This window comes from Rhipicephalus microplus, chromosome 3 (genome assembly GCF_043290135.1).
Source record: "Rhipicephalus microplus isolate Deutch F79 chromosome 3, USDA_Rmic, whole genome shotgun sequence".
Taxonomy (NCBI): domain Eukaryota; kingdom Metazoa; phylum Arthropoda; class Arachnida; order Ixodida; family Ixodidae; genus Rhipicephalus; species Rhipicephalus microplus.
The window spans coordinates 84,702,817-84,725,730 of record NC_134702.1 but is presented as its reverse complement, the minus strand read 5'-3'; the positions used below and the strand labels follow the sequence as shown (position 1 = coordinate 84,725,730).

General features: G+C 47.9%; 2 protein-coding genes across 3 annotated transcripts in view; one reads left to right on the top strand and one right to left on the bottom strand.

Moving 5' to 3' along the window:
• The window catches only part of LOC119172821 (protein ABHD15), a 238,403-nt gene that overhangs the window by 49,052 nt on the left and 166,437 nt on the right, over nucleotides 1-22,914 (bottom strand). The window lies entirely within an intron of this gene.
• The window catches only part of LOC119160000 (uncharacterized), a 233,566-nt gene continuing 229,860 nt past the window's right edge, over nucleotides 19,209-22,914 (top strand). For both annotated transcript variants that reach the window (XR_012894304.1, XR_012894303.1), the window contains exon 1: nucleotides 19,209-20,264. The gene's annotated coding sequence lies outside the window, so the exon portion shown is untranslated. The remainder of the gene's footprint in view (nucleotides 20,265-22,914) is intronic.

Below are 22,914 nucleotides of genomic sequence, written 5' to 3'. Positions count from 1 at the left end.
CATCAAGAGCGGCTTTCGCCTTTTCATCGGCTAAGGAGTACCGCATCTTCCCCCAGCGATACAAGGAACTGCTGAAATAAATTGTCAGTGTTGGAGAAGGAAGCTACGTAATTAATGAATCCCGTGACACCGGCACCTAACGACCGCATAAACGATGCGGAAAATCGCGGCCGAGAACGGGAGACGTAATATGAAGACATTACGCCCGTTTTTTTTTTTGTAAGCTTGTGTTGCGCTGCCTGATTTTACGTGTGATATTTTTCGCTCTGTTTCCCTCCAGCGATTACGTTGTACATATATACTCCCAAGCAGACAGTAAAAAACTGCAATTAACGTTGATAATTGTTCCTCAGTCGTGATTTGTCTTCTCTAATGACTGCTGTAGAGATTCGCAGACAGTACTCCACGCTGTTCGCCTTTCCCCGTAAAACAAGTCCGGCTGGAGGGCCGTCCCTTGACCGATATAGATGATCTACCCATCGGTATTTTTTATGCGTTACACATTTTTGTTGGAGGCATTGATACACGCGAAAAACCCGGCGCTTGCGAGCGTACAGAGATGAGGCAGTCGAAAGTGTGCCGGTTACACGCCGTTTCCCAATAATTGATGCTCCCTCGGGCCTTGTCGTCGACCAGCCGTTGCTGATATGGCAATCTGATTATTTGATCGTCGAACTCGTTTGTCACATCACATTGCGGCATTTCATTTTTGCCAGGTTTTGAAACGATGACCGTCGGTGACGGCTGTAGCAACTGAAGCGTTGTGCTGCTAAGCCAGCGAACTAAGGCTTAACACCGGCACGGAAAAAGGAGAAGGTCAGGAGAGAGCATTGCGACAGACAGACAGACAGGCATGCAGGTAGGCAGGCTGATCAAGCAGGAACCGCTTGGCCGCGTGTTCGTGACAGCAGAAGGTCTCCGGAAATTGTTTCTATTTTGCCTTCTTACTTCACCTCAGTAACGACTGTTAGTTACCAGCTGCATAGGGTGGGCTAAGGTACTCGGCTGCTGACCCGCAGGTCCCGGGATCAAATCCCGGCTGTGGCGGCTGCATTTACGATGGAGGCGGAAATGTTGCAGGCCCGTGTACCCAGATTTGGGTGCACGTTAAAGAACCCCAGGTAGTCGAAATTTCCGGAGCCCTCCACTACGGCGTCTCTCATAATAATATGGTGGTTTTGGGACGTTAAACCCCACAAATCAATCAACCGCATGTGGTGTACAAACCGACCAGTCTAACCAACTCAATTGTTTAACACATCGGGCTGTGGAAGTTAAATGACACTTATATGCCTCATCTATCTAGCTTTTCCAACTTTCCTGTACATTTAATTATCTTGCGTTTATTTTTCGACGTAGCGAGCCCTGCATTTGGCCGGACGGAGACCTCCAGCTCCAACACAGCTCTTTCTTCCTACTTCAATGGTTTCGCTGCACAGTTTGCTTGACTATGATACAACTCATGCGAGATCGAGAGCCATGAATCGTCACCGAGTTCCTCTCTACCCTGTCCGGTCGCACGTCACTCACTCACTCACTCACTCACTCACTCACACACTCACTCACTCACTCATTCACTCACTCACTAAGAAATGTTTATATGGTGATGTTTTCAAAACCGCGTTTCAAAAACACCACCAAGTAATTTTTCTTCCTCCTCTAGATTTACCTAACGGCACTCGCACAGCTTCTGTAATTGAGTCCGCCCGGCTACTACTCGATACATTGGTAGTAGTGGACAGCTGTTCTGAAGACAACATGCACCACACTATCATGCGTAACATTGTGGCTAGTCCTTACCAGTGGCATACTTTCGACCCTCCTTTTACAATATCTGAGATAGAGTGCGCGATGAAACAGGGTAATTCACACTCTGCTCCTGGACACGACGGATTAACCTACTCGTTCATTAATTTTTCTATTTTATCTTCAATACCACCTTAAGAATCGGACACTTCCCACAGGCTTGGAGAGGAGGGAAAGTAATATTCATACCAAAGCCAGGACGTGAAGTCGCCGAGAAGTCGTTCTTCGTGTTCTTTAATAACGGACACATGGGTACATCAAAACGCTGCCCATCTATCCGCATGGATGGCATTTTTCTGACGTAACTTATGACGTAACTTTTTCTGACGTAACTTGATGACGTAACTTATTATGGTGTAAAAACATTCAAACCGCCTGACATACTATATCCATGCAGTCCGTGGGCTCATCACCCCAGTAAAAAATATAACTTTACTTTCACTAAACTCTCACCATCACAAGAAGCGGTTATTTTCAAAACAAAAGCCATTCACGTATACACTGACGGCTCATACACGTCCTACGTGGCGGGTGCGGCATATATTGCTTTGACAAAGGATGGAAAAATCTTAACTGTTAGAAAATTTCAGATCCGCAGCGCCTCAAGCACATACGACACGGAATTAATAGCATTCCAAGAAGCCCTTCATTTCGTTTTTACAAACAACTTTAACACGCCAGCCCACATTTACACAGACTGTCTATCGCTTCTAATGAAATTTTCAAGTCTCACTGATAACGATGAAAGAATTCGGAACATTAAGCTGCTTCTTAACCATATAATCTCGTCAGGCAAAATTATAAAATTGTTTTATGTACCTGGCCATATGAGAATTTTGGGAAATGAGCTAGCTGACGCTGCAGCTGCATTAGGAGGGAAATCAGGCTTCGTGCGTTACGCCAAAATATCTATTCGGTCAGTACGAACTCAGTTTCATAATATCTTGAATTCATATTGGCACACCCATTGGCAGACTGAGGGACCTGAGACAACGCTATTTCATTGAATCACAAGTCCGTACAAAATTCCTCAATGGTTCCCCCCTCCTAAAAACCTAACACACTTATTATGTGGTCACGGACACTTTCAGTATTATCTTCATCGATTCAATATAACTGCATCGGACAGGTGTATGTGTGGTGCACCTTGCTTGAGCGAACAACACTACTTTAATGAATGCCCAAACACGCAGCACATTGTGACCCATTTACGTGTGCCCAAAAGTGATACAACATTACCTGCGCATTATTATGGGCTATTGACCAATAGAAAATCTCGCACGTATCTACTTCAGTTAGTGACTGTCATGCGCAACTCTGTTTCTATGACATCCACATGACCCGCATCAGCTACCAACACTTTATCAGGACGTCGCTTCATACTCCGAATCACCTCCCTATCACAACTTTTGCGTGAATGCTCTCGATTACAGTCGCAGTTATGCCAACAAAGGTGGGGGAAAACCTCGGCGACTGATAACGATAGCATCACTGCTTTATTTTTCCTAAGTACTCGAACCATAGCATTCGCAACACTTGCGCAAGTACTTAATCCTGCCCCCCGTACCCCCTTTTTTTTAAATGCTTGTTACTATTGCGAATGGCGCCTTGTCTAAGTTCGCAGTGGCAAACAGGCTGCCCAAGGTTCCCTGCTGCATCGCTGGTTGAAACGACAGCCCGACGTGCCTGTCTACATGACTCCTGGTGAAGAAATGGGCTTCGACATCACAGAGGCCACTGCTACCATCCTCGTCAACGTTTACCCATCCTCAAGACCACTGGCTCGCATCCCACTTCGTTGTTTGTTTTTGGACTTTCTCTATTCAGCGACAATGCATTTAAAATAAGCACACACACACACACACACACACACACACACACACACACACACACACACACACACACACACACACACACACACACACACACACACACACACACACACGCACACGCACACGCACACGCACGCACACGCACACGCACACGCGCGCGCGAACTACAAAAATTTAAGTGGGGGAAATACACTGCTGCTGCATATCGACCTGCTCATTCCTGAGAAGCTAACTAGTTTTATTTATTACAGTTTCATGTCGCACTCACTAGGTTTTACCCATGTTATTTTTTAACTAATAGGTTTTTTGAAAAAACATAAAAATTTGGTAAGTTTACCCTCTTCATTTATGTTAGATTGGCCTGAGCCCGTTATACCTCCTGGTGGTACGGGCTACCCCCTTTTTCCTTTTAGTTATTTTCACATATAGGGGGCGGAAAAACACACACACACTCACTAACTCCTTTGCTTTTTTCTAAAGACCCGAGACGACTGGTCCCCCGCATCGTCAAATTACGTTTAGGAAGGCACCGAATCAGAGCAGGCTGCTTGTTCAGCTTCTTGGTTCAGCGTCGTGGTTAATGAAACACGCATTGAACCCAGACAAAAGCTCGCGTTTCGCTCTTTTCAGCGCCGTGTTTGTTGTCTCGGCCCGTTCGTATTGATCACTTTACTGCCTTCTACGGTGAGTCAAATTGCTTGCTCAACACAAAACACACAAAACGGCCGTGCCGTAGGCGAGTGTTCGGCCATCGCACGTAACAGCCCCACTATGAGGCATCTGAGGAGCTTCGATCTTCCACTTCCTTGACGACAGCCAGTAATGAGGACATCCATGGTAAGACACGTGAGAGCGTAGTGTAATGGCGGCTCCCATCAGACGAGTCGAAAGGTAGCGATTGCTTCATTGCACGAAGGGCGCATGCCTCGCCGTATTCACCACACCAGCTACCGGGGGAAGATTTTGCCGGCGACTTGCCGCATAGCAGCACCGCGCGAGAGGCCTTTCAATGACGATGCTGCAACCAGCCATGTCAGGCCGTATAATGCGCCGCATTTGACGCCTCCCGGAACTGCATAGCGAAGATTGGGCCACGAACAAACCAGAACGAATCGTGACCGTCGACTGCCAGTTTCGCAAAATGCGGTCCGGGCGACACTGCCCACTGGCGGGAACAAGCACCACGTGTCTTGTGTAGTATATACGTACGAAAAAAAAAGAAAGAAGCGAAAATTGAAGCCCGGCCGACTGTCGCAATGGCGTGTCGTATACAGCCTGCAGGCTGTCCTCGGAGATTACCCGGCCTTAAAGGTAATCCTCTTTTTCTCTGACTTCGCTCTTGCGGAGTGATGCTGACGAAGGCAATGGCAGCGCGTTTGGTCGCTCTTTGTTCCTGAAACATTTTCCGGTAATTGAAGTGCTTTAATGGCCAATTGTAGATGGTTCGCTAGACTGTCTGGTTAAGTTAAGCTAAAGTACACTCGCTATATTACTTGGGTTATCCTTCGAGACGGATCAAGCCAGGTGCCTTACACTCCCTTCAATAACGATAACAATAAAAAAAAAACGGTGAAAAACTAGGTTAGAAGGTCGTTTTACGGATGAGCTTTGAATGGCTGCTGTTGCAGAGCGCTATTGTTTTGTTGCTGCGACGTTTTCTTGTGAGGGTGAAAGAATTCCAGTTCTATTACCGGCCTTTGAACGGGCACCTAAATCAGAGCTGAATGCTTTTATACTATGGTTATGAGATGTTGGTGCGTGTTGAAAGAAAAAAAAAACGGTTGATTGCAGTTACACCAAAGTTTTCTATTGTGTCACTCGTAACAGGTCTGTTGCTCTGTTGTGTCAGGCGAACTAATCACAAAACCGAATGACAGCATATCAACCGACCAACAAACTTAACAACCAACCAACTAAATGACGATGTTAATATTATCTGGGGCTCTAAGCGCCCTAACCGCGATATAATTATCAGGCGCGTCATAATGAAAGACTCCAGAAATTTCGACCGTTTGGCGTTAAACGTGCTCTGACAAAGTACGATACACGGGCCGTTGGCGTTCCGTCTGTGTTTACTACAAGAAATATTCGACGATTTACAGCACCATGTATTCTACTGTGAGAGAGCAATAAGCTGTCCCAAACGACATCCACAAGAGCCTGTTTAAAAAAATTGGGTAACGATCACGTACTAGGTACTGTACTATGGGAGAGCATAGAGCCGTTCCGTATTAATACCATCAGAGTATATCTATCGAGTGAAATCCTACCCACCGAAATGCGCCTGCCACGCGACGGTCCGTATGGAGTCCGCGACTTACGGATCAGCAGCCTATCACCGTATCAATTCACCGTATCAGCTCTCCGTACACCTAAATCAGTAGTCTAATTTAAGACAACAACTTACTTGACTTAAGACAAAGCACAGTGGCCCCGACGCAGTGGTCTAGTGGCTAAGGTACTCGGCTGCTGACCCGCAGGTCGCGGGTGCGATTCCCGGCTGCGGCGGCTGCATTTCCGATGGAGGCGGAAATGTTGTAGGCCCGTGTACTCAGATTTGGGTGCACGTTAAAGAACCCCAGGTGGTCAAAATTTCCGGAGCCCTCCACTACGGCGTCTCTCATAATCAAATGGTGGTTTTGGGACGTTAAACCCCACAAATCAATCAATCAACAAAGCACAGTGACTCCCGTACCGGCTATTGGTCGAGTCGTTTGCCTTTTTTATGCGCTGTTGTGACTATTTCCAACTCCGTAAACGTCGCGTCACTATTTTCCTGAAGATTTTCCAAAGGATTCGGCTTCTTTCAAGCGAAATCTTATTGCGAAACGATCAGCCGTATCCCGCTCGTATTTCGTACACGCATATTATTTTTCGCCTGCGACACTATTCTTTCTTTTTTTTTTCTTTGTCTTTTTCAATACGCATACAGCTGTCCATCTCTCAATTGACCATTGTCGTTGCCGAAACGGTGTGCTGACGCAAGCGCGATTCTCGCATATAACGGCACGTTCATTCATCGACATGCGAGGAGGAAAGCGGCAGCTCGAAAATAGTTCGCTGAACGTGTTGGGTGGACAGGAGATCACAATGGGAAGCTTCAGACTGACACATGCGAGCGTGGGTTCATCCCTCACTCTGCGCGCGTAGTAGCGGCCGCTGCGCTATGTTGAAAGGAAGTCGGCGAAACTGTAGCCTTCTTTGGATCTGTAGAGCGTAAATGTCAGGGATATGCGCCGAATCTGGCATAGTGACGTCAGCGAGCTTGCTCTCGGTAATCCGAGTATTGTGCCGAAACTCGACGTCGTCAGCACTGATGCCTTAGAATTGATTCTCAGAAATCAATGCGCGCGGTTGTAATTGTTAGACGTGGTAAGCTTTGTAGGATGGTGAATCGTAAGTGATTGATTTAGATATTGATAGGCGCAAGTGTATGTATGATGGATGAATAACATAATTCATTCGTTGACTGTTGGTTAACGGTTCAATTTTTCACACCCGACACTGCACTTTTTGATACAAGCTGAACACAGGTGTGCGCAGGGTTCAACTTCGGGAGGTTCTGGGTGGGCCGAATATTTGTCGCAATGCTTCCCTCCCAATGATGTCATTGTGTGGGGCTGAATTTGTACGACCATATTAGGTGACTAAAGAAATAGGCATCCCCGACCCTCCTTGCGCATGCCTATGAGCTATAGCCTACCATTAAGTCAAATACTTCGCAATAGGAGGGAAAGGTGGGCTAGTTGGTAATTCATAATTGTTGAATGAACTGGGGGCCTGGAAGTAACACAGTAACGAAGCAAAGAGGAGGCACACACCACGAGCGCTCACTAACACCTGGTTCATTCTCACGTTAGGACATATAAGTACACAAGGGTGCGCACGTCAACAGGAAACTAGGATGATAGCATGAGAAGCGTGCGGGGCATTGATTCGAAACACTTGTCCGAGAATTATCTATATATTTAAACCTGCAGTCAAGTAGTGATAATGACGGATGGCTAATAAATTTATCTTTATTTCTAGAAATGTAATATACTTCAGAAATTTCACGCGTGGTTTGAAGCGGATGCCGGAAAAGTACAATTGTTTTTTTTTTTCAAACAAGGGTTGACATTTGCAAGAATCACAATGTGAAGCTAAATGGAAAAAGGAGTACCTTTCAAGGAACTCAAATGCTCCCTGCGGAGTACATTCAAACATCGTCCCATTGAGCCGATGTGCATGCGACCGCAAGATAGCGGTAAACTATTTAAAATACACTTAACACACTGTTTCGCATGTTCCTGCAAACATCCTCTGCCTTTGGACGCGCCCTGCGCCCTCTGACGCACCATGGCAGATATACGTCCTAATTTATTGGGTGCAGAGAAAACAACGCGCACACCGAACCAGTTCCCACATTTCTTAGTCCGTGTGCCATTTTATGAATGCAAGGGATGACGGCCACGCGTTTGCTTCCTTTATTGCATTCTGCAGAAACATGCACATGCACGCTTATCACTGTTTCTAACCATCCGCAGAAGTCTCTCAAACACCGATGCAATTAAATACGATGGGTACCCAGCACCAAGTAACCGTCCTAGCTGCTTGCGCTAAGAAACCATAGTGCACCACATGAATGCAGCTTTTTTCAAGCATTGAACGAAGGCATGACAGTACAATTCCTCATTTTATAAGCTTGTAATGACCGGACGAGTAATCTGAAACAGGTTTCACGGATCGAGGGTTATATTGCCAGCAATGATGATTGTCTCCAAAGAATAGAGAAAGGTCTAGAAATTGCAATTTACAATTACTCGCAACCTCGCAGGTAAATGCTCCCGGTACGCCTCAGAGAGCATATGAGTTTTTTGAAAGGTACTTCTTTTTTCCATTTTAGCTTCACATTATGATTCCTGCAAATGCCAACCGTTGTTTGAAAAAAAACAAACAATAACAAGTGTACTTTTCCGGCATTCGCTTCAAAACATGCGTGAAATTTTTGAAGCATACCTTTCTAGAAATAAGGATCAATGTATCAGCCATTCGTAATTATCACTGCTTGACTGTGAGTTTAAGAGAGAGAGAGAGAGAAATAAAAGGAAGAGACAGAGAGGTTAACCTAGAAGAACTGGTTTGCTACCCTGTACGGGGTCGCGGAAAAGGCTCGGAAAGAGGATAGAGATATAGAGGTATAAAATAAATAACAAAAAAATTCATAACTATAGATGTAATATATAGACGTGATTATAGATGTTACTATAAATATACTAACTATATTTGCGATATATAGACAAGTGCTTCGAATGAACGCCACGCAGGCTGCTCACACTATCGTCTTATTCCTGTTGACATGCGTACCCTAGTGTACTTATATGTCCGTGTAACGTGAGAGTAATGCAGTTGTTAGTGAGCGCTCGTGCTGTTTGGCTCCTCTTTGCATCGTGTCTGTTTCACTCCCGCGCTCCCCGTTCGCTCAACAATAACGTCAAATACTTCGTCCGGATTTGTGGCAATTATATGCAGTTTCAACGAATTGTTGTTTCTATTAAGTGCTTTCTGTCGGCTTGTAGTTATTCTGTTCGTTAATGCAGTACAACTATGCATGGTAACAGTTGCATTCAATTTTTTAAAGGTTGACTAAAGTTGGCTATAATCACATCTTTTAACTTCATGTTCAAGGACGTACTTTGCGCTACAGCGGGTGCAACACGGCCAGGTACCAGGAGCGCAATTTGGTCAACGAGCCTGGTAATAAGAGGACGATATTCCATAAGCCGGTGCAATCACGCACGATGTATGCATGTGTAAAGATGTTCATTCCACCCAGATAATAATTGCAAAATACAATGGTTTCAAATAGCGGCGAGCAGGAACTTGACGGTTCCTAGATGATATGCGTATACATATTGTATTTGTTCAAGAGCCACATGCCGAGCAATGAATACATATCATCTCCAGCACCATCTTGAACTCGTTCACGTATAGTGCGCATGAAGCTAATGTCAGCGAGTGATCGCGTGATACTTTTTCTAAAAAAAAAAAAAGCTGCATTGCTGACTTCGCATGGGGACGATTCTCTTTGAGAGGGAGACAAATGACGCGTCTCTACATTTGGGCAAAAAATGACAATGGGGAGATTCAGCGGACACCGTGTAGTGAGCCTCTGGCTATGGCGAGAACGAACAAGGCAATCTTGCTGTTGAGCTGTTGAGAACAGGCTGTTTTTGCTGTCTCAAGGTGTACCCGTGTTTTGTTCGCGTTGCACCGCTACAATATTTAACTCACTTGTCCGTGTTGTCATTCCCGAACAAAGGCAAACAAGAATCCATAAAATGAGAACGCGAAGGCGTGTGTTTGCATGGCGGTATACAGCCTGAACAAATTAGCGGTATACGCCTTCACACAACGAAAGTCTTTTATGATTGTATAAGGTACTTACGTTAAGATTTGGGGAAGTGTGCGCGCAGTGCATATGTGTACTGTCGCAATGGTGAAAGCCAAGCTCTTGCCAAGTGTGTGGTCTGGAATACAAAAACTTGCAACCTTGAAGCTTGCCTGCCGTTGTTCGGGAACGATGCCGTGTGTAGTACCCGAAATAAAAGCAAACCGCTTGGTAACGTCATTCAGGGAAGAAATTCGGATTTTTGATAGCTTTGGGAATGAAGAATCGCAGGATTCGGCTAAAGTGCGTGTGTTTCCATATCCTATAAAGAACGCGATATCTGAGATGCTGGTAATCGTAACATATGGTACAGTTATGTCAACTGGGCCGAAACATTTCCCGTGACGTCATCGGTAGAGCGGCACGTCACATGCCGACTCGGGTTCAGGCAGCAGTGATACTCGCAAAATAGTGACAACAAGAATGTGGCATGGCGCACTGGCCCCGATTACGCGGGCCAACCACATGTGGACACTGACATTATGCGGTATACTTATGCAATGCCAAACAGAACCTTTCCCTCTTGGGTGTGTTCCAATACTCATCGTAGACGGCTGAATAGACAGCTAAATGTACGGCGGCCGTCTGAAGTCCCATTACAATTTTCACGTAGCCGGCAAAATAGACAGCTCCGATAAGACCGCATCGTAGACAAATAGGATGCAGGGTACTTTTCTGTCTTAACAAGGTTGCGGATAGCAAATCGCTCAGATAGATCGAATCTCGTCGAAATGGTTGTCTGCACACAAGCAGACATTTTTCCAGGCTCTCAATGTGAGTATAGTTTAGTTGTTTTTAGATTTCAACACGAAGTAAGCCAGAAAATATATCTGTTACGTTTGTTTCTTTCGGCTTTCTCTTCTCGACGTGAGGTGGCGCGTCATCGCTTAAAAGCCGTTCAGACGTGTTTTGATTCTCGGACAGCAAGGGCTCGGTGCTGTCTTCTAAGCAGTCTGCGCAGACCGGCTATAAGCTGTCTGAAAATTGGAACACAGCCCTTATTAAAACTTTGGCTCCAGTGTGACGTCATAAAAGATGTGTAAGCTCAGGATTCGCGTGTGACAAGGGCCACCAGTTCCACTCCTGGGCTTTTTTTTTGGGGGGGGGGGGGGGGTGAGATACGAAAATATGTAACGCAGATGAATTCACTGTAGGCTGCTCCTAAAGTGCAAAAAAAAAAAGCAACAACGCCTCCTTTTAAAACGACGAGCTCAATTAAAAATGACCGCCGCGTACGGAATGACATGAAGCCTATTTACTACCAATATTAATTTGCGGTGTTGAACATGCCCCCCCCCCCCAAAAAAAAAAACTAAAAAAATGGCAGATCCCACGTACAGTGGGAATCAATGATACGCGAAGCACGAATGAGAAATGTTGATATGCCACTATAAATCAGCACAAAGTTACGAAGTGGAGGTACATGATGCCGCACATGACTTCCGTGTCATGATTATCATGTTTGGATGTGTCGTTTACTTTCGTCCTCTTTTTACGTCACGTGATACTAAATTTAGTACATTTGGAGCTAGCGAAACGACCGCGAGCTCGATATGAACGTGGTATGTTGTCATGTTCTTACATGGCAGTCAGGATTATCATGTTTGCGCCATTCATATATTTCGTCATCCATTGACGTCACGTAACACCAAATTTGGTATATGTGGAGCTAGCAAAATGGCCGTGAGCGCATCATGAAGGGCATAATATATAGTTCAATGTAGCGTTGACGTGCACGTGCACTGCAGGCACAGCGACGCTACGTTAGCAAAACGCGAGCACTCTATAGTCTGCGTTCTACCGGCGAAGGGGATAACCGGGAAATTCTTACATCATATAACGAGCTCACTGAACATTTCTACCTGTCTAGAAGGATTTTCCCTCCACTTCACAAAATCTAACTCGGCCACAAGCACTTACATTAAGGCTTTTGCAAACGCGGATGTACCCTACTTCGAAAATGTTACACATCATGTACCCTGACCTATACCCCAGAAATATTTGCCCACATTGTGGGGAAATCGCTTCATTAGAACATATGCTCTGGCAGTGTACCAAATGCACTCATTTATCGAACATCACCTCTGCCAGATGGGAGGCGGCAATCGGCAGCTCGTCCTTGGCAGATCAACTGTGGGCTGTCCCCCAAGCCCGCCAGGCGGCTGAGGAGCTCGGCTTCTCAGTCCCAACGTGGGAGCTGCCCGCAACTCAGTGGTCTGTGTTTTGGAGGACCAAATAAAAGTTTATCCAATCCAATCTATAGTCTGACGCCAGACGCGACCAGCGTGCGTCGGCGCAGCCTGACGGGCGATCTGCGCGAATCGTGACATGGTGCATTTTACGCCGATGCGTTACCCAAACAACACTGCGTCTCCCTCTTTTCATAACGAAGGGATGCCAGACGCGCTGAAACGCGCATGCATCAAAGCAACGCAGCACGGCGCGCGCCTGCGAGTATATGGCAGGACCGGCGCCTGGCGTGGCAACGCCAGCGTGATGTGACGAAATGAACGCCGGCGAGCACGCGCACCACGTCGCGTCGAAATATATTGGTGCTTGACTGTAGCATGTAGCCATGTTCTCACATGACACGCATATCATGATTATTGTGTTTGCATTAGTCACATACCTTCGACGTCCATTGGCGTCATGTAATACCAAATTTGGCATGTGTGAAGCTAGTGAAACGGCCGAGAGCGCATCATAAGTGTGGCATGGAGTAATGTTGTTACATGACACGCATGTCGTGATTATCATGTTTGGATGTATCATTTACCTATATCGTCCGTTCGCGTCCCGTAATACCAAATTCGGTACCTGTGAAGCTAGCGAAACGGCCGCCAGGATATCATGAGCGTTGCATGTAGTCATGTTCTTACGTGACACGTATCTCATGATTATCATGTTTTCACCAGTCAACTACCTTTGCCATTCATTCACGTACCGTAATACCGACTTTGGTGTAAGTGAAACTAGCGAAACGACCGCCAGCGCATCATGACCCTTGCATGTAGTCATGTTCTTACATGACACGTATCTCATGATTATCATGTTTGCACCAGTCACATACCTTCGTCATCCATTCAAGTACTGTAATACCAAATTTGTTATATGTGACATTAGCAAAACAGCCGCGAGCGCATCATAAGCGTGGCATGTGGTCATGTTATTACATGTGTAGCAAGCGTGTTCTTCGGAGGAGTTTCAGCAAGAAACTCGCCAGGGCAAGCAAGACGGCTGCAGCACAGAAAACAGGAGGCTGAGAGCGCGACGCATGAACTTCGTCGTCTTTTCTCTCCCTGGCACAGAGCTAGCGCCGATGTGCACCGGTACAATTTTCTCCCCGCACAAATGCCGCAGGCGTAGCAGATGGGCCTGTTGTCTGGAGTGCGCCAATGGTTGTGAGGTGGTCCGGAAGGCGAGAGGGGTTGCGCGAGAACCGGACGTACTGGGTGAACAGGGCGTGGTGGCGAGTAGAAGTTGGTGACTGGGGTGGATGGTGTTGGCGACGGTCGAACATAGGAACGGGTAACGGCCTCAGCATAGGTGAGAGGCACTGCAGGCTGCGTCGGTGGTACAGGAGGTGGAACCGCCTCAGCGATTTGAGCTTGAATGACACGACGGAGTGAGTGATCCAGTACCGTGGGACTCTCGGTGACAGACGTGACAATAGAGAGCTGACGAGCCACCTCCTCACGGATGTATTGCCTAATTTGCGGTAGTAAGATCAAACATTCAGAGCCAGTGCTCTTAGCTTCCAAAGATGAGAGTTCCACTGTGGGAATTCCGGCACGATGGGTAGAAAGGCGCTCTTTGCGCAGCTAGTCAATGCTTTGGCACACTTCAATGACTTGCGCTACTGTCTGAGGGCACTTGGCTACCAGCATATGAAATGCATCGTCATCTATGCCTTTCAGTATGTGCCTTATTTTGTCAGACTCCGCCATAGATGCATTCACGCGCTTACACAGATCGATGACGTCCTCAATATAACTCGTAAACGTCTCACCGTTCCTCTGGGCTCTGGCACGGAGGCGATGTTCGGCGCGAAGCTTGCGCAATCCAGGCCGACCGAAGAACGAAGCGATGATTTGCTTGAATGCCGACCAAGTGGTGAACTCGGCTTCATGGTTTTAGTACCATAGCTTCGCCACATTGGTCATATAGAAGCTGACGCGCGTCAACTTAGCAGTGTCATCCCATTTGTTGGGAGCGCTAACACGCTAAAACTCTACCAGCCAGTCTTCGACGTCAAGTTCGTTGGTGCCGCTGAACATCGGAGGGTCATGTTGACGAAGCGTCCCAGCACATATGACCATATGGGGTGCTTGGGAAGGAGCAGCGTCCTCGGCCATTCCGGGAGCAGATGGTAAAGTACGGTTGCGGATCTCCAGGACGAAAAGAGGAACGACCCAGCACCTCCACCAAATGTAACAAGCGTGTTCTTCGGAGGAGTTTCAGCAAGAAACTCGCCAGGGCAAGCAAAACAGCTGCGGCACAGAAAACAGGAGGCCGAGAGCGGGACGCATGAACTTCGTCGTCTTTTCTCTCCCTGGCACAGAGCTAGCGCCAATGTGCACCGGTACACATGGCACGAATGTGATGATTTTCATGTTAGAGTCTGTCGCTTGTGTTCGCCATGCAAACATGTCATACCACACCAGTTTTGCAACATAGCGCGTGAATTAAACCACCGCAAGAGCAGCAAGCCCATGACATGTATATCTCAAAATGTATGACATAAATATCACGATTTTCATGTTATGACTAGTCAAACATGTTCTTCATACAGCCATGTTATGCCATATCAATTTTGGTATGGATACCATTATCGAAACTACCAGGAGAGCTAAAAGTCGTGGGAGGCTAGATAGACGAATAGACAGATAAATACGCTCAAAGTCGCTGAAGTTCGCTAAGAAGTGCTTCACATTTAAAAATGGCCCCGTATCTGCATGTTACATTGCAAACGTCGTCGAAAGACGATAGTGTTGCGTTTGGTAAGAGTGAACAAAACGTTTATTTGATGCTCTGTGCAAGAAAATTGGTGAACGGTAGTCTGGAGGCGCTGCGTTGGAGTGTCGTCGAGTGGGCAGCGGAGGCGAACGAGCACATTGAGTCACGTCACACGTGAGACATGAGCGCTATCTGGCAGTTATCTTGGAAAACAAAGCGCGCGGCGTGCGCGCCCGTCTCGGAGGTGATAAGGTGGAGAACGCAAGGCGACGCGTCGGTGCCACCACCGTGTCGCCTTGGCAAATCGCTGAAGACACTTGCCTTTTTAGGGGCGAAGCTCCTTAAAGCGGCATCCATTTGTCTCTCGTAGTAGTGCGTAACAATTCTTACGCTTTGACCTGCTAGGTGGTGCCGGTGGGCGATTTCTCCTGTGCGTTGTTGAACAATAAAAAATTGGCAGCGAGCGCGTTAACTAAAATCCGAGTTCTCCTGTAGCGACGTAACGGCGTCCGACGTAGACGTGCCGTTGTCGCAGGTTAAATGAAAGACGAGACGTACAGGTGGAAGCGAGCTGCCGAAGTAGAGCAGTGGCCGTGGCGTTCAGCCAGCTAGAAGTCTACGAACATTCTAGGCTCCGCGTACCACGAGCCACCAGCGCTCGTCATCTTTTTCATTAGCCGGCTGGCGGCCACTAGGACTACGCACTACGCTACGACGTGACGGCGTCTGACGTAGAAGCCGTCACGTCGTTACACTCCTGTCTCTCATTCCCCATTAGCAGCCATTTGCATGCACACTGAGCACTATCTGACAAGAAAGGGTTGCTTTGTTACATTCGCTGAGCGTAACCTCCTTGGTTTCACTACGCTACGACGTGACGGCGTCCGACGTAGATGCCGTCACGTCGTTACACTCCTGTCTCTCATTCCCCATTAGCAGCCGTCGGCATGCACATTGAGCACTATCTGACAAGAAAGGGTTGCTACATTACACTCGCTGGGCGTAACCTTCTTGGTTTTACAAATGTTTAGCGAGCATTGGGCCGTAGTGCCATGAATACAGTGAACTAGTATATACAATGAACTCGAGGTGGTTAAAGGTGGGAGGTAGACCCGAAGCGCAAGCTGTAAGAAAGTGTGCGTGTGCGACCTCTCGTTTAGTCCTTGGAAGGTCCGCTGGATGGCGGTACTTCTATATGGGTGCTTCTATACCATCCGCAGACAAACGGACTGACGGAGCGCCTCAATAGGACCCTCACAGACATGATCAGCACGTACGTTGACACGGAACATAAAAACTGGGATCAGATATTGCCGTACGTGACCTTTGCTTATAACACAACTCGACAAGAAACCACTGGAATAAGACCGTTCAGTCTGATCTATGGTCGCGAAGTCACGACAACATTGGACGCCATGTTGCCGCATGAGTGTGACGACATCCATGTAGATGCCGAAGAATTCACTCAGCGCGCCTAAGAAGCCAGACAGCTCGCGCGTGTGCGCATCTGTCATCAGAAGCATCAAGATGCACAACGCTACGACACCCGACACAAGTTTATTAGCTACACACCAGGCGACAAAGTGTGGGTCTGGATTCCGATACGTCGACGTGGACTGTCTGAGAAACTGCTAAGACGGTACTTTGGTCCATACAGCGTCACGCGACGCTTGAACGACGTGAACTACGAAGTTGTTCCCGACACTGATTGTAGTTCTAAGCGCCAAAAGCATTTGACCGAAGTCGTGCACGTCGTGCGTATGAAACCGTATTTATCGAGCTCCCGGTTACCGTTTTCGTACGAACACTTCATACGCCTGGTAGAGCACCTAAAATGCGCATCGGGACGATGCTTCTTTTGGAGGGAGGCAAATGTCACGTGCTTGCTCTATAAAGACGATGACAGTGGTGCATGTGCTACGAAGGACTACGAAATAGAATAAAAAAGAAAAACTCGCTTGCGCGTTCTAATTAAAAAGATCGACCTGCTTCTAGTGTCTCAATCTCTGCGGCAAGACCTCTGTTTTGACGTCGTGACAATATGATGAAAATATGCGAGATGGTGGTACTTGGAGTGTTGAATAGATGGACGAACGGACACACATACAGATGCATGGACGGACGCATAGATAGATGCAGGGGCAAAAGCATGGACGAACGCAGGGCGGACGCACGAACAGACGCACGCACAGACGGTCGCATGGACGGACGCATGGATGGCTGCACGGACGGAAGGACGCGTGGACGGATGCATGGACGAACGCACGAATGGACGTGCGGACGCACGAACAGACGCACGCACGGACGGGCGAATGGACGCATGGACGGACGGAAGCGAGAACGAATGGACAAACGGATGCTTCGCCGCACTCTCCATCATTCACCCCGTGAATATGCTGCCATTTCTTTTTTTTTTGTGCAACAGTTGCATGGTCAGCGCAGCGTGATAAACGCTATGATCCTTAGAATTACCTATGTATGCCTTTTCTAGTAAAAGACACACATACAGAGTATTGACGGGTTGTTATGGTGCCTTAAATATGCGCAATAATCGCTTTTTAATTGACAATGGCACAAATATGAACGCTAAAAGTTGAGCAATATTGGTGGGCTCTGCGGGTGGTGTCCATCATTAGGGGTACTGTTTGGTGTCGTTTGAGGTACCGTGTATTCCTTGCAATTTTATTATTTATAAACAGCGCTCTTCAGGACGGCTTTAAGCTCTCCCATAGTAGAGTACCTATAGTACTCTAAATCGTTACCCACTTTTTCTAAACACAGTTATGTTGACCGTTGATGCGATGGCCTCAATAGTAGATTACCTAGTACACTAAATCGTTAACCACTTTTTTTAAACACACATGTTTGTCGTGGTACGTAGATGTGCCGAAGTATATGTGCCCTATTACTAGAATGTTATGAAACCTTTGTTTTTTTGTACCTACTGTAAGTAAACTTTTTCTAAACAGTCCACCGAGAGGCCAGAATTCCTATTCGTCACTGGTTTCCGCACCGCCAGACCCTTAGGTCCCTCAAGCAAATGCCCGCGCGAAGGCAGCACGTGGGTGGTCACCATGCCGCCACCCAAGGAACATTTTTTTTTAAAGTTCACACTTCATCGGGGACGTCGGCGGACGAGGTAATCGATGCAATGAAAGCGCTGGTCGGAATGAAAGAAGTATACAGTGTTCAGCACCACGGAGGATTCGACTTCCAGGTCGGCGTCAACTCGACGCGAGCAGTTGAAGGCATTTTGGAAACTGGCGGTCTCCGCCTTGGAACCAGAACAGTTCGCCTTGTCCCGGTGGTACGACAGGTAGCCAGCGTCACGTGCCTGTACCTGCCTTGTTATGCGCCCGACAACGAGGTCGCAATCAGCCTGAACTCCTACGTAACCATGCTAAGAATTGAAGAGGCGTGGTATAAAGACCGCCCAAGCATCCGCACGGCAACCAGGTATCTCAAGATGGACATGCGGCTGGAGAACCCGTTCCCAAACTTTGCGTGAGTGGGATGCCATAAAGCGACATTTGAGTATCGTGGCATGAAGCGTCTTTGCCGCCGTTGCAACCAAGAAGGCCACTTCTAGGCCTAAAGCGACACCCCGAATTGCGTCAGGTTTGGAGTCTTCGGGCACCGCACAGACACCTGCACAGAACCGTGCCGACGCTGTGGCGTAGCTCACGCCAGCGTCGACTGCACCGCAATAAAATTGTATAGTATGGCAGCAGCGATGTATATCGACGAGTTCCCGATACTTAGCGTGGCACCCACCACAGGCCAGACGCAAAGGCGAATGACCGACTGAAGCCGAGGGACGCCGAAGAAAGGCCTGAAACCGCCCGTTATCCTGGAGAAAACGCCAGCGCATGCTATTACGGTACCGCAGGCGCAGCAAGCAGGCAGCCAAGCAGACGTAGAGACGCCAGTGAGCATGCGCTGCGACGAGAGGATGGAGGAGGAAGGCAGCCATGCCAACGCCGACTAAATTTCAACGCCGAAAGGCTGCCGCAGTGACGTCAGAGGTTGGGGGCCCAGTTGCCCAACTGAGCATGCTCAGTAAGACTTTTTTTCACACATCTTTCATTCGGCCCAATCAAGCCGCAGCAGCTGCGAGAGCGGGAGCATTGGTTCTCCTAAAACGTGAACGAAACACAGGCTTTCCGCTGCGTTCGCGGCGTAACTGGGCCCCCACCCTCTGGTGTCACTGCGGCAGCCTTTCGACCATAAAATTTAGTCGGCGTTGGCCATGCTGAACCTAGCCAAGCCACTGCCGCAGAGGGCTGCAGAAAGCGGCGAAGGAGGGAAGCACGGTGAAAACTGCGCACGAAGCGCGAGCGGTGATGACGAAGCGGAGGACGACGCGGCTAGCGCAGTGAGTTGGGTGACCTTGGAAGACACGGTCGCTGCGGAGAGCGGCGCCGAGGGGTTGTTAGGCGACAGGAAGGATTACCGCCCCGCGGCGTGCAAAGGGTCGCAAGCAGAGCGCAAGCTCATCCTCAAGGGCAAGTACGCACCGGGAACCAGCACCACTGTGCGAGGAACGTGGTGGGACAAGAAAGGAGACGACGGGCCTCACGGCCGCGACTGCCTGCAGACCACGTACGACAAGCACTTCAGCTGCTCAGCCAAGCAAGAAAACGTAGTGATGCCGCTAGAAGAAGACGCACCAAAACAGCCCGAACCATTCACTTCCAGTCGACAGAAATCGCTGCCTGAGCCGGTGCAGCAACAAGGCGGCGCCTCGCTGCAGCGTGCCTGGGAGGGAGCTCAACATGGCGACCAACATGGCGAAGCAGAAGGAAGGCCGAGCCGGGAAGACAATATGGCGACAGCTGCTGTGGAAACCCCAGAAATCAACAACACCGTCTTCAGACGAGCATGATCCCGGCGAGCTTGTTATTGAGGAGTGTGCATCGAGCTCACCAGACTTTCCGGAGCACACAGCAGGAAACGTTCGCGATGCCAACAGGCGTCGGTCGAGGGCGGAGCAGCCGGAGCCGCAACCCTGACGCCGACCACGGTTGAACGCTCTCGAAGTCACCCAGGCTCCTTGGCCCGGTTTCTCACAAGGCTAACGCGGGGTGCCTTCAACGCAGCGCCAGAAAGGTACGACGTGACGGAGCGGGGCGCCCAAGAAGCCGCACGTCGTGGAGCGAACACGAAGAGGAGCCGTCAAAACATCCGGGCTGGAAGCCGGTAGCAGATGACATGAACACAGACAGCGACTTTTTTAGTAGGTGGGTGCTTTTCATGCTCTAACGCCGCCATGCGTTTCCACGGCCAGCCACACTTATCACCGAGGCATTCCAGAACATTTCCAGAATGACGCTAGCACGCAAACCCCAGTGACTCTGCAATAATTGTCACGCGGCTTTTAGCGAGGTTAAAAACACTCAGTCGTGTGAAAATTATCAGTGAATTGTTTGAGGGAGTAGTAAAAAAACGAGCCCCAACAGTTCAGTGCTCTGAGTCATGCATGCATGGCTGTGTGTGAACATGTCGGACTTTCGGCCTCTCTTTTTTTTTTTCTCCATTTTTTTAAAGAATTGTTCCTAGCGGTAAACACGTCGTAAAAAATGTACCTTAATGTTCGCGCCGTGAGTGTGTCGTTACTTCGTTGGTTTCATACCGGCAAAGAGTTAGTGTGCGTGGTGTTTTTTGCACTCGCCTCAAACTGTGGAACGTATTTATTGCATTCTGATACTTGTTGTGATTGCAAATGGTTATATCTAGTCATCTGGGAGCATGAAGAGCTTCTTGCGCCCACCGTTCCGAAAAGTGTGTGCTGTGAATGCACAGCTGAGCGATCCCGCCACAAAGTTATGTCAGAATTGGCACGACAATTCTGACACAATACAAAGTAACAAAAAGCTTGTACCATATGAGTTTTTTTCTATTGTGACATGTCACACAGGTCGTTGCTCAGCCGCGCACCAACAATTCAATGAGCTAATTCCTGTTTCACGCGAAAGCGCGAATGCTATGTATATCGCATGTCCTATGCGCCGGAGCGGTGACCTGCTTTTTAGGGGGTGACATGAGGCAGTTGGCCGAGCATGCTGCGTACAAGTTCAGTGTGCATTTCTTTGGCAAAGCTTCACTTTGATTATTCCACTGCCCCATACTATTAGCGTTATGACGGCAGCGGCAGAGTGGATCAGTTCGCAACACTTAGCGTGTGATGCAGGCTCTTTTTTTTCCTTTTTTTCTGCCTCGAGGGAGGCAAGCAATGGTGATGTGTGAGCGCAATTATGTCTTTAGGTTCGTAGTCCATGTAGTGCAGCGGCACACATGCCCATACACACGACTGCGCTATGCGTTATGTCTTCATTTCTTTTTCCTTTTTCCTAAGAATAGGGTGTTGTCGCCAGTATATGGGTACGCTACATGACGGCCTCACAAAGAGCGTGTCCAGGCGCGCCCTCTCAAGTGTTGACGAGCGCCTACTACGGTAAACTGTGAGCATGACACTTGCCGTTTCCGACATTTCGTTTCTGTGTGCCTACACACATTTCAGCCGTTTTCATTGTTCCTGTATAGGTTAGTGCAGACTATGTCAATCGGCAACTTGGTTGTTTACATGGTTTCTAGAATAGCATGATCATATAAACTAGGGGCTGCAAAAGAGAAAAAAATAACGCCAGGCTTTTTCCTGTTGTTCAGCAAATGTAAATGTCTCCTAAATTAATTACATGGTATGTCTGGGGACAAGTACCACACAGAAACAAAAGCTAGTCTCTAGAACAGCCAGAAAACTGCAGTGCGACATCTTATGCCCGCAGAAAACAAACATAAATTTGTTGCGTAAAGCTAGGAAACTGGTAAAGCAGTTCTCTGCTCGTGGATATTTCTCATTCCCCACACACCATGTGGGTGGCACAGCCATAATTGTGTTTAACTGGTCTCTTCTTAACGAGGATCACTTCACGTTCGACCCAGATGGTCGAATGGTAGTGTTTGACTTTTCGAGATGAGCAATTTAGGCTAATCAGTAGATATGCGCCGCGAAAAAAGTCAAGCAATGGCAAGCTTTTACATGCAATTAAACCCGATGCTGCTGGAAAGGAAGCACCTAATGTTAACAGGTGACTATAACTGCGTTTTGAATAGTTTAAGCGATAGAATAGGCGCGAGCAGGGAGAAAAGAGACATTTACAAATCAGAGTTAAAAGAAAATGTAGAAAAATGTAGAAAATGTAGTCGAATTTTACAATGCATTCTGGAACATCATAGGACATTCTTGTGCGAGGTGCTAAACGTATTTACGAGCAGACACATGCTCCCACCGTCGTTTAAGAACGGCAGGGTCATCCTGCTTCCGAAGACGCAGGAGCACCTTGAGGACCCACGTAATTGGCGCCCCATTACGTTATTGGGGACAGACTACAAAATCTTAACCACTGTCCCAACCCTGCTTTTACAGGGAGTCATATCTCGCTTATCACATCTGAGCCGCCATGTTAAGTAGTGGACCGAAACGTCCAAACCTTAATATTATGACGTCTGGGTTGAGACAGTGTTTATTCATCCAAGGGCTCAGCAGCGAACGGACAGCCTGAGACCAAGCGCGCACACACCCGGTGATGATTGTGGTGACACTTAGTGAAGATTAGGACAGGGACCCAGACGGATGATGATGATTATGATAATGCAAAAATAAGAAGCGCATAACGAATGCCCACAATATGCTTAACAGTGATATCATAGAATACACGAGACAGAGATAAGTGAGGAGATGGTTCACCTCCCTTGACCAGGCACAATCATTCGACAGAGTAGAGCACAAGTACATTTTTTGCCACTCTGCTGGCGTTTGTTTTGGTACCGGTCGCCTCTGGTTTTTGTCCGATTCCCCAGTGGTGCCCTATCAGGTTGCACGCAAGGTCA